The sequence below is a fragment of the Chrysochloris asiatica genome, unplaced genomic scaffold (genome assembly GCF_000296735.1).
Source record: "Chrysochloris asiatica unplaced genomic scaffold, ChrAsi1.0 scaffold00142, whole genome shotgun sequence".
NCBI lineage: Eukaryota > Metazoa > Chordata > Mammalia > Afrosoricida > Chrysochloridae > Chrysochloris > Chrysochloris asiatica.
This window is the reverse complement of record NW_006408660.1, coordinates 2,628,234-2,644,745: the sequence shown is the minus strand read 5'-3', so window position 1 is coordinate 2,644,745 and position 16,512 is coordinate 2,628,234. Positions and strand designations below refer to the sequence as shown.

The following is a 16,512-nucleotide window of genomic DNA, read 5'->3' as shown; positions in this document are numbered from 1 at the left end:
TGAAAAAGAGGAAGACCCCCAATGAGATGGATTGGCAGAGTGGCAACAGCAGCAATGGGCTCAAGTGTGGCAACGATTGGTGCAGGACCAGGCAAGGTTTCATTTTATTGCGAACAAGGTCACTATGAGTCGGTACTGACTTGATGGTACCTTATAATGTTCTGATGATTAACAGATGTTTGCAGCTGTTTCTCCTCATTTTGAGTTATGCCCCATCAGCGAATGAAGGTTGCCAAAGCATTACTCCATTCATATCATTACTCCATTCATATCAAGTCTTCTTTGAGGAGGCAGCTTTTCCCCAGTCGTATTTTGAGTGCCTTCTAACCTGAGAGGCTCATCTTCTGGCACTATATGTTGTCATGTTGTTGTTGTTAGGTTCATGTTGTCAAGTTGGTTCATTGCTGTCTCTTGTTGTTAAGTGCCATTGAAGTGCTTCTGACTCATAGCGACCCTGTAGAGGGTTTCCAAGGAGCAGCTAGTATGTTTGGACTGCTGACATCAGGACTCCAGTGGTCTCTTATTGTTGTTATTAAGTTTCTTCGGGTCAGTTCTGAGGGGTAGCTGGTGGCTTTGAATCACCCATCTTGTGCTTTGCAGTCCAGTACTGATACTACAGCGTCGCATTAGGAGTCTCTCAGTGAATGTTAAATAAAACTGCAAGGATATATTTATGATTGTGATAATGGGGTCAGTATTGAAGTCCTAGTTCTGCAAGATAACCTGTGTTATCTTGGACAAATCTCTTCACCTTTCAGAACCTCTGTTTCTCATCCATAAAATGGGGATTTTATGAAACTACATGAGCAGAAACTTAGCTGCATTATCCATCGATCAGTATTGTTCCCCAGTATTTGCCAGGGATTATAGAAGAATAGACGAGAGACATCTCACTGTGGTTTTGTTGTTGACTCCTCTGGTTCATACCCTCCGGGTTGGGCTGCACAGTCTCACCTTCCCAGCATCTGTGTGTAGAGTGCCTGCAGCTCCCGCAAGGTTCAGAAGGTGGCGCTGTCCACACTGGGATGTGGTGACGGAGCTGGGAACCTACTTGCTTGCTGTGGGTGATTTCCAGGGATTAAATGAGTAGCCCCATTTGAATACTGTTGAGAAAGTCAGAAGCCCTTTAAACTGGTGCTTTGTGGTTCTGACTTGAGAACAGCTTTTATGTGGCAGTCCTTGGTGTGTCTTATTATTACTGCTGCAGCTGTTACTACTACCAGCCATGCCAAGAGACAGCTAACTACCACTTGTACAAAGACCCTGAGGCAGGACAGAGAATGCCTGGGTGTCTGCGGAGAGGACAGTAGGGGTGGACACCCAGAGCTGTCGGGACCAGAGTGGACTGGGCTTTTGTTCTAAGGGCAGGTGAAGTCATGAGTCGTGGAGCAAATTCTCAGTGGATCACTTCTAGGACTTAGTAAAGGGACTCCTCTGCACCCCTCTGCTTTTCTGGCTGGGAAAAAGCAATTCTTCATCACCAGCATTGAAATCTACTTTACTGGGGGTGGGGAGGGACCGTCTATGGCAATCTGAAGTTACAAAGCCTCTCTCCATAAAATGCCTACTTATCCCCCTTACAATTGCACAAATCATTTCAGGACCTCCACAGACCTCTGACTTTCCAACCATAGACCCCATTAGGGAAGCCCTGAAGTACCCTGACCTTGTCAGGACAAAGGCCTAGAGTTCCCCTCCTCCTCTCTAGGCCACAGCCTTGTAGAGACCATGTTTGTAGTACTGTGGCTGAGCCATGGCTGACCACACCCACAGGCCACCAGGCTGTTGTCCAGGGAATGAATCAAGGCCAGTGAGTGAGACTCCCTGAGAATGGGTGCCCATGGCAACAGCCATCTGAAGGGCAGGGATTCCTCCCCACCTGGCCTCAGGTTTCTGCCCCAGGGAGAATTACAGAAGGGTCTCATTGAAAGTCCAAGACAGGGTGGGGCTTTCATTCTCTCTGAACTAGGGTCGGCTCTCTGTAGGACTCAGATCTCAAGTCAGCTGATTATCTATCTGCAAGCTCTGTGTGTCCCCTCCATGGCTTGTCGGTAAATATGTGGAGATGTGATTTCATGGCAGACCTGCTGTCCCCTTGGGCACACTCACAGAAGAACACCATCAGACTGTGTGACCTTGGGCAGGTTCCTTCCCCACTCTGGAGATCTCCTATCACGTGTTGGCTGTTGTTGGCGCCATTTAGTTGGTTCTAACTTACAGTGACCCCAAATACAACAGAATCAAACACTGCGTGGTCCAGTGCCATCTCCACAAGCGTTGCTACATTTGAGCCCGTTGTTGCGGCCATGGTGTCAGTCCATCCTGTTGAGGGTCTTCATCTTTTTCATTGACCATCTACTCATACCTCACCTAGCATGATGACCTTCTTTAAAGACAGGTCCCTCCTGATAACATATCCAAAGTACATATGACACAGAGTTACTGCTTTTGTGTGCTGTTAAGTTGATTCTGACTCACAGCGACCCCGTGTGACACAGTAGAACTGCCTGTAGGGTTTCCTTGACTAATCTTTATAGGAACAGATTACCAGATGGGTTTGAACTGCTAACTTTTGGGTTTGCAGCCCAGTGCTCAGTCACTGTACTACCAGGGCTCCTTCCAAACCAACTGTCATCAAGTTGATTCTGACTCATAGCCACCCTGTATAGTGTTTCTGAAGCGGTAAATTTTTTTTTTTTTATACTAAAGTTTCCAAATTTTTCTTTATTTCTTTTTTTTGATGTTTTATTGTGAATTCTGTGATAGTTTACATGGGAGAACATTAGCTTTACATCCATCCTATCATATATCATTACATTGCCATGGTTACAATCCTCTCCATGCATCATCAACCAACCAAAGGGTATACCCCGTAAGCCTGCACCCCGGTCGTCAGCACACAGCCCCTCTCCGTCTCTGGGTCTAAAGCCCCTAAGCTGCTCCATCTCTCCATGTCATTGTCTCTGCCTCCATCTCAGGTATCACTGTGAAGCTGTAAATTTTTATGGGAGCAGAAAGCCTCATCTTTCTCCTGAGGAGCTGCTGGTGGGTTTAAACTGGTGACCTTGCAATTAGCAGTCTTGTGCTTATTGGAAATCTTATGGGGGCAGTTGTACTCAGTCCTGTAAGTTTTCTATAAGTCAGAATCAACTTGGCGGCATTGTTTTAATGCCAACCTCCCAAGATTGGTGGGGAGGAAGTTGTTACGTACCTCAGGGAGGCACTTGAGAAGTAATGTTAAGCTTTTCCCAGTGGGGTAAGCATGATGACCTCTGAGGACTAGTTATGGAGAAGTTCACTATGCCCTGAGTCCACCTGGGCTCTCAAGAGCACTATCTTGCTTAATCCCTCCAGTAATAAAAAGTGAGTATGGTTAACACCTCTATTTTACAGAAGAGGAAAGCAACGCTCAGAGAGACACGGTCACCTGCCTAAGTCACACAGTTCTGAAGTGTGGTAGAACTGACATTCATCCCCAGATCCTTTTGACACAGGAAAACATTTTCTTTCTTTTTTTTTAGAGGGGAGGAACTGCTTTATTATGATATAATTCATATAGTATGGCACTGGACTTCTAAATGTGAGGTCGGTGGTTCAGACCCACAAGCCACTCCTTGGAAGCCCTATGCAGGGTCAAGATGAGTTGTAACTGACTCGCCAGCGCTTAAAAACACCAATAACACCATACAATTCATCCATTTAAAGTATTACAATTCAGTGATTTTTAGTTCCTGCAAAGTCACACAATCATCACCATGGGTATTTTTAGAATATTTTAATCACTCCAAAAAGAAATTTCACCAAAAAGAAATTTAGCTATCATCCTCAGCCCTCCCTGGCAACCACTCATCTACTTGCACTTTCTGTCTCTCTCTGTAGATTTGCCTATTCTGAACATTTCATGTAAATGGGGTCATACAATATGTGCTATTTAGTGATGGCCTGTTTTCATTTTACCATGTATCAATCAATACTACTATCTTCTCTTTTGTGACTGAGTAATAATCCATTGTATGGATATGTCACATTTTGTTTACCGATTCATCAGGTGGTAGACATCTGAGTTTTCACTTTGTGGCTATTGTGAATAGACTGTAATGGATAGTGTGTACAAGTTGTTGTGTATGTTTCTCTTGAGTATATTCCAAGGAGTGGAATGGCTGGGTCATACGGTCACTCGGTTTAACCTGTGAGGAACTGCCAGACTGCACCGTTTTTTATATTCCCACCCACAGTGGATGAGGGTTCTAATTTCTCGCGTCTCACCAATATTTATTACTTATCTGTCATTTTTAGACCACACTCCCACTTAGCCTGGGTTTGAATCTTACCAACTATAGGGTCTCAGGCAAACGGTCGAACATTTCTGAGTCTCAGTAGACTTTTCTGTGAAATGGTGTGAAAACCCTTTTCTTCTTCCCCAGCTGTCAGGAGGAGAACTAGTTTGGTGATGGTGTCAGGTAATCGGTGGTGCATCCAGGTGTAAACCTGAGGGCCTGAATGTAAAAACAGAAAGCATTTGCTGGTGCCCCATGCTCAGCACCTCACTCTCTTCCTACCTAACTCTCCCACTCGGTGTACAGATCTGTGCATGCTTCCCATGAAAGCACCTACTAAGGACAAGGAGCACTGGTGGCGCAGTGGTTACGCGCTTGGTTGAGTCCACCAGCTGCTCCTCAGGAGAACGGTGTCTGCTACCCTAAAGATCTCAGCTTTAGAAACCGTATGGGGCCATTCGATTTTGTCCTACAGGATTGCTGTGAGTAGGAATTGACTTGCTGCCAATAGGTAGAAAGGACCAGATAAGACTCCTGGGTGGTACAAACCAGTTGGCACTCAAATGCACACCTAAAGTTTGGAGGTTCGAAACCACCCAGGGGCACTGTAGAAGAAAGGTCTAATGGTCTGTTTCCATCAAGTTTCTTGAAATTGATGCTATTTGCCATTGAATCAATTCTGACTCATGGAGACCCCTTGTGTCCAGAGAACTGTTTCACAGCGTTTTCACCTTCTGGAATTACGTCACCAGACCTTACTTTCAAGGCATCTCTGGGTGGATCTGAACTGTCACCTTTTAGGTTAGTAGTCCATTTGCACTGCCCAGGATAAAGATGAGCCCAGTGCCATCAAGTCGATTCTGACACAGCCAAGAAAACCTTGTGGAGCAGTTCTGCTCGGTAACACATGGGGTCAGCATGAGTTGGCCTCGACTTGACAGCTGGTTTAGGTAGCAGGTGTTGGGTCAGCAGCCATAAACAAAGCAGACATGAGATCCTCATTTTTGGATGAGGAAACTGAGGTGTTGAGACGGGGTGATTCTTGCTCACGATGCCCACCTAGTCAGCAGCAGAATAGAGTCTAATCCTAAACTCAAGCCCTCTCTCCCAAAAGAGTCATTCTCTGCATGGAATCTCAATTTCCCAGTTTGTGAAATGGGTTCAGGAGGGAGCTGAAGCTGAGGGCTCCTTTTGCCAACCCCAACCAATCTTCTCCAGTTCTCACCATCAGCCTTTCTCATTTTCATTTGAGAAGGGCTTGCTCACAGAAATGGGTCCCAGACTTAGTTCTGCCCACTACTCCTACCCTCAAGCCATCTGGGAGGGGCCTAGCAGAGAGGCTTTCTGTCAGGAAAGTGTGAGGGACTGATGTTTACATTCCTTACCACTCCAACATGGCTTGTTTGCTTCTAGAGGCTTCCCACCCTTGAAACCCCAGCAACCCAGAAGGAAAAAGGTTTCTTGTTCTCTAACCCCTACTCCCCACAGAGCAGAGCAGTGTTTGGGGAGGGTACTTTTCTCTCCAAACCTTTGGTTCCCCATCTATAAAGTGGGCACAGCGATCCTTACCTCATAGCTTGATTGTGGGAAGGTTTACTTGATGAGTCTCAGTTTGTTTTGTTGTATGTTTCACACCGACAGTTGAACACATCATTTTTGTTTGAGGTTGTTTTCTTTTTTTTCTCTAACAATTCTAAGATTCCACTTTCTGAAGAGTGAAGAAACCTGAATAGACTTGGAAGCAATTAATCCAGTGGGTTAATGGACCACGTGAACATCAGTCTCCACAACCCTGAGACCAGAAGAACTAGATGGTGCCCGGCTACTATGACCAGCTGTTCTGCAAGGGATCACATTAGAAAGTCGTGGATAGAATGGGAGAAAAATATGGAACAAAACCCATATTTATAAACAAAGAGACCAGACTTACTGGTTGGACAGAGACTGGTGGAACCTTTCAGACTATTGCCCTTTGTTGTTGTTCAGTACTGTAGAGTTGGTTCCGACCCACAGTGACCCTGTATAGGGTTTCCAAAGAGCAGTTGGTGAGCTTGAACCGCTGACCTTGCAGTTCAAGTGACTTTGCAGTGCTGCACATTAACCCACAGCACCACACCTGGAACTGAACTCACCCCAGTGGCTCAACTTTCAGTCAAACAATAGACTTGTCTGTTGTCTTAAGGAGCTCTGGTAGTGTAGTGGTTACGAATCGGGCTGTGAACCTCAAGCTTAGCAGTTCGAAACTACCAGCCGTTCCGCGGGAGAAAGATGAGGCTTTCTGCTCCCGTAAAGATTTACAGCCTCAGAAACCCTGTGCAGAGTTGCTATAAGTCGGAACGGACTCAACAGCACATAACAACAACAACAACAATAGGCATGTCTATAAGGAGGTATGCTCAACCATTTGAGATCAAAAGGCTAGTAGCTGCCCAAGATTAAAGTTCAGAAGGCAGGCAGGGTTCAGAAAGAAGGAGGAATGGGAACAGACAGCAGGAAGTGCTATCAATGGTGTTACATTGTGGAATTGCAGTCAATGACATGAAATAAAATGTGTCTGAATTATTGAGAAAACGAATTTGCTCTGTAAGCCTCCATCCAGTTTACAATAAAAAGTTAAAAAGAAAAGAAAATTCCACTTTATAGTCACTGAAGTAATGCCTCGAGGAAGACGTTGCAAGACCAATCCCATCATCTTCCAATGAGTCAGTTCAGTTTAATAAAACCAACAATAATGATAAAAATGAGTTAAAAAAAATACTTACTGAGCTCTGCACAGACCTGGTGCTCCCAGTGTCTTTACTGTGACCTTCACCGTGAAGTGGGAACTTTTATATGCCCCATTCTACAGATGGGCACACTGAGGTACTTGACGAAAACTATGTGACTGGCTAGTTATAAAGCCAGGGTGTGAACCCAGGGAGTCTGGTCTACTAGACTTTCCAATCAGTTACAGGAGATGTCTTGGTCATATATGAGCTGCCCATTCTATGGAGGTATTTAAGAGGACTTAGCCCTGGGGTGGAAGGCAGGGTTGAGTGTTGGGACTCACAGTTACCATCTACTTAAGAAATACATGCTACTGCCTATTCCATGCCTGGTCTCTTGCTAAGGTTGATTCCCACTCATGTGTTACAGAATAGAACGGCACTGCATACCGTTTTCCTGGCTGTAGTCTTTTTGGAAGCTGATCACCAGACCTTTCTTCTGCAGTGCTCTTGAGTGTTTGAACTGCCTATCTTTAAGTTCTGTTAGGAGTCCTGGTGTGGCGCTGTAGGATAAACACTGGACTGCTAATGGCAAGGTCGGTGGGTCAGATCCACCAGCCGCTCCTGGGAAACCCTATACAGGGTCGCTAGAACTCATAGGACCTTGTATAAGGTTTCTGAGGAGCGGCTGGTGGGTTTGAACCCCTGACTTTGCAGTTAGCAGTCCCGTGCAATGCAAACCATTCGTGCCACCCAGGGACCAATCTCTGGGGACAAGAGGTGAAGGATAAGGAACTCAGAGGTCTCCTCCATCTGACAGAGAGTCCTTGTTAGCAGGGACCACCGTAGACACGCCCCTGAAAGAATGAATCTGTTGAATGAATGAGTGAACAAATGCCTGGAGAAGTCCGCCAGGGTGTCCAGAAATGGATTAGGAAATAGGTTGCTGGTTGCGAAATCCTGAGCCCCAGAAGTCACAAAGACCAAGTCGGATCCGGATTCCAAGCAGAGCCCTCCCCTAGAAGCGCCCGCACTTCTATCAGGGACCGAGACCCCCATTTTCAAGGTAGAGAAACTGAGGCACCACCCCCAAGGAGGTTATGGGATTGGGCGGCCCCGGTCCTTCGGATTTGGGATCTGGAGGGTGGCGGCGGCCGGGGGGCGTGGTGACCCGGCTTCTCGGCGGTGGAACCTGAGCTGGGGGAGGAGCCGCTGCAGTGGCGGGCGCCGGGCGGCTGGCAGGATTCAGGAAGCGCTGAGCTCCCGGCCGCTGGCGCCCAGCGTCCCAGAGGGTGAGTGTGGTTGGGGGGACCGTGGATGAAGGGTTTCCGGGGAGGAATGACCCAGCCTAGATCCCCTCGTGCGCCCCTGGAGACATCTACGTGGTCCCCTCCTGTCCCGGAGTGTCCAGACTACCAAGTCCTGGTTCAGCCAGGGGCACGGGCTCCTGTTGATTGATGCATGCTGCTCCTCTGGGTGCCCTTGGGGCAGGTAGGTATGAGGGAGGAAGGTCACTGGACCTTCTAGATCCAAGCCCAGGAACCAAAGCGTAGGAAGCCCCTCAACCTACCTTGGGGGTTATCCCCACCTTGTGGGGTTTTAGAAGGGTTCAGTTGGAGGCCCAAGGTTTAGCTGATGGGCAAATAGGAGATATTTTGGAGTCCAGAGCTTCCAAAGGCTACCTCATGGTTACTGAGTCCAGAGAGATGACTCCCCACAGAGCCATGAAAGTCTTTAACCCATGTCTGCCACCCTGGGGATTTCTGGAAGGCTCCTGAAGTCAGGGGGAAGGATTTCCCGCTGACCTCACTGACCCACTCTGAGACCCCAGCCATAGACACTGTACTGACCTACCTGTCATCCTCGCCTCCCCAGTCCCAACATCTCCTCTGTCTGTCACCCCTCAGCCCCCCATTTTACAGATGAGGAAACTGTGGTTCAGGCAAGACACTCAGTAGGGTATGATTTAAACCCAGGGCTGATGGGCTCCAAAGTGTTCCTGCCCCAGCAGCTGGCCTTGCCCCAGCACACAGCTCCGCACACAGGGGGTGGCGGGGAAGTGACTTGGCCACCCTGTCGTTGGCCTGGCTCAGTGTCTAAAACAAGAACCTTTGCTGGGGCGTGGAGCACGAACCCCAAAATTATAAGGGAATGCCAAGAACCACTCAGAATTTCAACCTTACCACTTAGACTAGGAGTTGGGGTCCTGGTTGAAAGGCAGGGGGTAAATTCAGTAACTCCCTCTGGTGGAAGGGAGAACTGACCTTTTTAGGAAGGCCCAGGTCATCTTCAGCGCAGGGTGGCCTAGGGACTAGGAGCCGGGACTGTGGGATGGAATCAATCTCTACTCTGTGCCACCCCCCCCCCCCCCCCCCCCCTTATGACCTGGGGTACTCCCTTAGCTAGCTAAGCCTCCTTTCCTTTATCTGTAAAATGAGCAAAACATGAGGGTCCACCCCCCAGGGCTGTCATGAGACTGGGTGACACAGAAGTGCATTAACTGTTTTTATTCTTGCCATTGTTGGCCCAAATGGTTTCTTAATGGAAGGGGATGAAAAAGGAAATTGTCTATTACGTAACACTTCTTATTTCTTTTATTTGAATTACAGTGGGACCCCGAAGGGCTGGGGAGCCCTTTTCCCCACCTTTATTGGTGAATGGTGGACAGGGGCTCCCAAACACCAGTGGTCAATGGCGGTCATAGCTCAGGGTCACCTTAGTAAAATTAGAATGGGCTCACTTTGAAATGGAGTTGTACCAGGTTTAGGGAGTGCTCACCTGAGAAAAATGAGTGTGAGGGTCTCTGGGTGTATGTTTTACCAAGTGCTCCTAGGAGATTGCCAGAAGTGCCTTAGAGATGGGAAGGAGTTGGGGTGGGGGCCTCTTTCACTCATCTGGTGAGAGCTGGGCCTCAGCCACCTACTCTTCACCCAACAAACTTTCCAGGAACCCACCCCATTTGGACCCCTGTCTGTTTTCATCTAAGGGGTGTGAAGTCAGTGGTCCAAGAAGACAGGAAGATGGGGAAAAGAGCCATCCCTCCACCACTGCCTTTCCTGGGACTGGACTCGCCCCTTCGTCTCCCTCATCCCCTTCTCTCTCTTGTCAGCTGTGGCCTCCAGGTGCCCAGCACCATACCTGACTTATAAGCACCCAGCAAGGTGTGCACATAGAGCAGATATGTGGTCAGTACCTGCTGTTGAATGAGTGGTAGGTAGCCAGGAGGCTGGAAAGCAGACCAAGAAGATCAAGGAAGGGGCTTGGTGATGGAGGTGGCATTTGAGACCCACCTCGAAGAATAAATATGTTGTTGTTGTTGTTGTTAAGTGCTGTCAAGTCGGTTCCGACCCGTAGCGACCCTGAACAGGGTTTCCGAGGCTGTAAATCTTTACGGGAGCAGAAAGCCTCATCTTTCTCCTGTGGAGCAGCTGGTAGTTTCGAACTGCTGACCTTGCGGTTCACAGCCCAATTTGTAACCACTACGCACATATAGAAGTAGAATAAAGGGCATTTCTGGAAAGGCCCAGCTGTATGGGTAACCTTGGACTTTGTAGAGCAGAGAAACAGTTCCATTTGCTGGTGCTTGACGTGAACAGGAAAAGCAAGGGCCAGGTCAACTAAGAAGCTCTAAACATCCAGGTTGGGAGGAAAATGGCCAGATGTGTAGTTTCATAAGGTCCCTTGCACTGCAGAGTGGGTAAGACTAGAGGGAGCCAGGCAAGGAGGTGGTCCTGAGACTGAGGAAATCTTCCAGGAGAGAGATGGGAGGCCTGGGGGCGAGGAGTGGAGAGCAGTGGTCAGAAGGAGGTGTAGGAGTGAGAGAAATATGTTAAGACGGCCTCACTGTGCCTGGCACATAGTAAACTGAAAAAAACCAAACCAGTTACCACCCAGTGGATGCTGACTCATGGTGACGTCATGTGTGTCAGAATAGAACTGTGCTCTATAGAGTTTTCAATAGTTGATTTTTCCGAAGCAGATCACTAGGCCTTTTTCCCAAGGTACCTTGGGTGGACTCAAACTGACAGCCTTACTATTAGCAGCTAAGTGTGTTAATGGTTTGCACCAGCCAGGCACATAGTAAGTGCTCAGTTAATGCTAATTACATGGTAAACTGGCTGAACAAATGAAGTGATTTTGCGAGAGCTTGAATCCTTTGAGTTCTTCTGTCTGGTTTCTGTGGGGCAGGGTGAAGAGGAACCCCTGATGCTGCTGTCTGCCTCAGTTTCCCCCTTTTTGACTCTGAGCAAAACACTCTATAAAGTACTTCTCTTAACCACGAGGACGTGGGATTATCCCCTCTTCTTGTCATAGGTGGAGTCTGAGGAACTGAGAGAACGTTTCATGCCAGCAAGCCTCTGGAATGTTCTGCATCACCAATTTGGAGTGGAATTCACCTGTTAAAGATTAATTGAGATCTCTTGAGATCCTTGTGGTCCTTGGTCCAGTAACTGCCACTCTGAACTCTAGATACAAGGTCCTGTCTGGCTTGAGCCAAACCTGGGCTGCATGCATAGTATTTTGGAAGGTATCGAACATTTATTGAGCACTTGTTGTATGCTTAGCATTGAACTCAATTACTCTCAGTATATTTGGATATGAAACTATTAATGTACCCAGTTTCAAGAGGGGGAACTGAGGTCTGGGCCATGAAGTTACTCGTCCAGTGCCTCTTAGTTGAGAAGGGGCAGAGCTGGAATCCAAATCCTACTTGATTCCAAAATCACCCCCATTAACGTACACGCTGGCCCTCCTCATTGTGACCATGGAGGCCTCCTGAACCGTGGCTCTAGGTGGGCTCTGAACAGGCCTAAGCTCACACCCTAGCCCTGTGGCTCTCTCATTGGGGAAGTTGGGACAAATCATGTTGCATTTTTGAACCTCAGTTTCCTCCTATGTCGAATGGATTCTCTGTTCCCACTTTACAAGCACCGTCTAAGGCTCCTAAGGGCTTGTCTCCTTCTTTGTCCCTTCTCAGCTCCTCTGACATCTCAGCCTGCTCCAGGGCACATTTTTCACCAGCACATTCCCAGGGTGCCCCATCGGAGCCCCTCTGTGCCAGGCTGGCAGGCAGGAGGTACTAGGGCAAAGCTAGACTTGCATTTGGATAAAAGATGATGCCTGTTCAACCACAAAATATTTATGGGTGTAGGCTCCAGGAGCCGTCAGTGTTTCCGTCAAGCACCAGCAAATGGAACTGTTTCTCTGCTCTATTCTCCTGATTTAATGCTTAAAAAGGAGGACTGGAGCCTGGTTGCCCAGGTTCAAATCCCGGTTCTCCATCATTTACCTCACCCCTTGGGTTTCAGTTCTCTCATCTGTAAAATGGGTATAATGACAGTGCACACTTCATTGGGTGGTTGTGGGGATGGCCCAGTTCTACCACCTAATCCTCACTTAGATGGGGCCACAGCCTCACATCCATGGGAAGTGGGCAGGGGCAGGAATGCTATGTCCCATTTTATGGATAAGGAAACTGAGCTCAGAGAGGGAAGCAGTTTACCTAGAGACACCCAGCACTTTCAGAACTGGATCTGGAAGCAAGACTCAAGTGACGACTGTGAGCCCAGTACTCCTTCCTTTGGGTCAAGGTTGCGGGACTGGGCATTTGTGGATGTACATGAGGCCAGGGAGGTGACTGGGGTGTCCTCAAGTGACCTGTCTCCTTGTGGACTGGGGACTGGAGCCAGGGAGTGGCTGCCAAGCCTTAGTCCCCTTGGGTCCCTGAAAAGTCCAGTGGCTGGCTCTGCTTCTTACCTGGAAAGCCATGTTGGACTCATCCCTTTTGGAGTCGGACGCACCTGGGTTCACATCCCAACTCCACCACTTGTTGCTGTTGTGTGGTCTCAGGGAGTGGCTGCCAGGAAGGGGATTTCCTGGAGGTTGGAGCTCTACCAGACTGAGAGGGGTCCAAGTTCTCCCAGACACCACTCCTGCCTTGGCCTGGATCCCCACCCCTGTCTTAGGTGCGCCTTCGTGACTGGACAGGACTGAGGAAGGGAGACCAAGCCTTCACTTTCACTATGACTCCAGTTTCTTTCTCGCCTCTGAGCCTCCTTCTAGCCCACTGGCTTCCTCTTTCTGCAGGGATCCTTGACTGCTATCAGCTGTGTGCCTCCAGGGCAGTCACCCCACCTCTCTGAGCTTGTTTTCTCATCAGTAAGGGAGGCCACGTGAGATCAGACCAGGCAGCAGGTCTGTTCAGATGAGGTCAGAGGGTGGGGAGGCCAGAGGAGGGGAGAGCACAGTGCAGGAAGAGGGAGGGCAGACAGACGGATCATTGAGCAGACGGGAGTACTCTTATTTTTCTTTGGTTGGTGAGTAACGGCTGCCCCTCCTGCCCACTCTTCCTATCCCCTCACAAAGGGCTCGTCAGTCTTACTAGGCGCCTGGTTTTCTCTGAGTGTGGAGTGGTCTGGGTTCCACCCATCTGACCAGGTGGAGTAACCACCTTCTGGGACAACTCTGTGTGTGTATATGGTGGAGAGTAAGAGGACCCTTCACCTCCTACACATGCCCTCGATGGGCCTCAAGGGTTCTGGGGAGATCCCATGGGGCAAGGGTGGGGTGATAGGCATACGGCTGAGGACATGGGGATGATCAGCCTGGTTCACTTCTGTCTCCCCTTGGCACAGAAGTGGGACTCAGGAATACCTGTAGACCAAGCGAATGAATGAAGGAAGGAATGACTGATTGACTAGACAGACCAGCAAGGCAGGGGTATCAGAGGAAAACAACTGTTTGGATGTGTGCTGCTGCTCTGTCTACCGAGTGACCTCGCTGAGCCTCAGTTTCTTCGTCTGCAAAATGGACTCATAGAAGCTATGACCCTCACAGGTGGGTGTTAGGTCTTATGGACCAGTGTGCCCCACACATAGTAGATACTCTGTCAAAGGGTGGGAGGGAGGAAGTTAGCCATCTAGTTAGCTGGCTACAGGTTCAGCTTTGGAGATCTCTGCTCTGGGGAGAATGATTAAGCTTGTCTTGGATTCCTCTCATCTGTATTAATTAGTTAATTCATGTATTGATTGATTAATTCAGCAGCTGTGTTTGAGCAGCTACCATGTGTCACACCCTGTTCTAGAAACAGTAGCCCTTTAGGGCTACAGTTTACAAGATTCTTGATACACACAGTGGCCAGGCAGACCAGTGGTGGGTGGTGTGTTAGCTCATTTTTAGAGACAGAGGACATTGAGGATCAGAGAGCTGGCATGATCCACTCTGAGTCAATTTGCTTCTAGTGCCAAAGCCAAGATTCACACTCCAAGCCTGCATGCGTGCAGCATCTCAGCCCGGCCCCCCGCCCCCCATGCCACCAGGGGTCTCCAAAGTGCATAGCATTTCCAGGGGTGGCTCCACAGCTGGGTCTCTTGCTCTATTTGAGCATCAGTTTGTCATCTGGGAAATGGGGATAATGATGTGCCTAATGCAGATGAGTCCTGGTGTGGCACTGTGGGTTAATGCGCCAGACTGCAAAGCCATTTGAAGTGCAAGGTTGGTGGTTCAAGCTTACCAGCTTCTCCTCGGAAACCCTATACAGGGTCGCCATGGGTCAGAACCCACTCGATGGCACTTAACAACAACAGCAATCCAGATGAGAGATAATTGTGAAAGTGTTCAGCACATGATGTTGTTTGTTGTAAACTGCCATTGAATTGGCAGTGATGTATGGTGAGCCCGTGGACAACAGAATAAACTATTGCTCAGTTCTGTATTGTCTTCAGGACCATTGGTATGTTTGAGTCCATTGTGATTGCTGTGTGGTGCCTTCCAACCCAAAGAGCTCATCTTCTAGCACAATATTGGACAGTATTTCCTCGCGATCTACATGGTTTTCATTGGCTGATTTTCAGAAGTAGATCACCAGACCTTTCTTCCTGAAGTTGTAGTCTGGAAGCTCCCTTGGGTGACTTGGTATTTGAAATACCAGTGGCATAGCTTCCAGTATCACAGCCACACACACAAGCCACCACAGTACAACTGACTGACAGAAGGATTGAGCATATGTATATGTTTGATCACTATCATCCCCAACCCATTCTCCTGGGATTCCGTTTCTATATCTGGGAATGGATTTAATTGCATATTACTTGCAGATTACTTGTGGATAAAACAAACAGAAGGTGGTGTGTGGAGTACACCGAAGGGGATATTGTCATTGGAAGTTTTTAAATCCATTCGGACTCAGTGATATTATGTGACAGACTACTACTGTGCTGCAGGGTTTTCTAGTCCGTAATCTTTATGGAAGGAGCTCTGGTAGTCTGTTGTTGTTGTTGTTGTTAAGTGCCTTCGAGTCGGTTCCGACCCATAGCGACCCTGTACAGGGTTTCCAAGGGTGTAAATCCTTACGGGAGTAGAAAGCCTCATCTTTCTCCCGCGGAGCAGCTGGTAGTTTCGAACTGCTGACCTTATGGTTCGCAGCCCGATTCGTAACCACTACGCTACCAGAGTGGTTACGAATTGGGCTGCTAACCTCAAGCAGCTCGAAACTACCGTCTGTTCCACAGGAGAAAGATGAGGCTTTCTGCCCCTGTAAAAATTTACAGAAACTGTACAGGGTCGCTATGAATCGGAATCGATTCCACGGCATATAGCCACCACCACCAATCTTTATGAAAGCAGATCTCCAGGTTCTTCTCCTGTGGCACCACTGATTGGACTGAACTAGGATTTTAGATGTTGGCCTCAATCGAATCCTAAGCAGAGACAACAAACCAGTTTTCTGCTGCCTTGGGCTCCCTTTCGACTCCTGCCAACCCACTCACCCCACATGTGTTTGCTCTTTCCTCGGAGGTGGGAACTCAGGGCCTTTTGCACATTGGGAGGGAAGGATTAGGAGTGTTGTATGCATGTGTATGTCCTCTTTGAGCTTATTTCCCTGCTGGGAATCAGGCTGTGACTGTCAGGGATGAGCGGAAGATGGAAGGGAGGACGTGGAAAGATGCTTTCTGAGGGTGAGGGCTCCGAGCAGGGTCAGAACCTGACTTTGGGGGCAGGAAGTCTAGATTCCAAAGTCAGCTCTGTCCTGGCCTCTCTGCAGAGGGACTGTTTGCATCAGTAACAAACCAGCTGTCCTCAGGGAGCACTTATTCTAACCTCTGGAATCGATCCTCACAGTGAGAATGCGGTGGCTGTTGTTAGCTTTCTGGTGACCCCATGCACAATGGAACAAAATGCTGCCCCAGTCCTTTGCCATTCCCATGAATGATTGTTGTTGTTGTTGTTGTTGTTAGGTGCCATTAAGTCAGTACTGACTCATAGCGACCTTATGCACAACAGAACGAAACACTGCCCAGTCCTGGGCCAACCTCACAATCATTGCTACTCCTGAGCCCATCGCTGCCGCCACTTTGCCAATCCATCTTGTTGGGGATCTTCCTCCTTTTCTCCAACCCTCCACTTTACCTAACATGATGTCCTTCTCCAGGTATTGGTCCCTCCTGATAATATGTCCAAAGTATGAAAGACAAAGTCTGGCCATCCTGGCCTCCAAGGAGCACTCTGGCTGTACTTCTTCCAGTACAGAT

General features: G+C 48.4%; 1 protein-coding gene across 1 annotated transcript in view; it reads left to right on the top strand.

Annotated features, from left to right (window-relative positions):
- The first annotated feature begins 8,229 nt into the window (after positions 1-8,229).
- TRPV4 (transient receptor potential cation channel, subfamily V, member 4) overlaps positions 8,230-16,512 on the top strand; it is a 64,314-nt gene continuing 56,031 nt past the window's right edge. The window contains exons 1-3 of the mRNA XM_006870441.1: positions 8,230-8,283; positions 13,268-13,276; positions 14,344-14,347. The gene's annotated coding sequence lies outside the window, so the exon portion shown is untranslated. The remainder of the gene's footprint in view (positions 8,284-13,267; positions 13,277-14,343; positions 14,348-16,512) is intronic.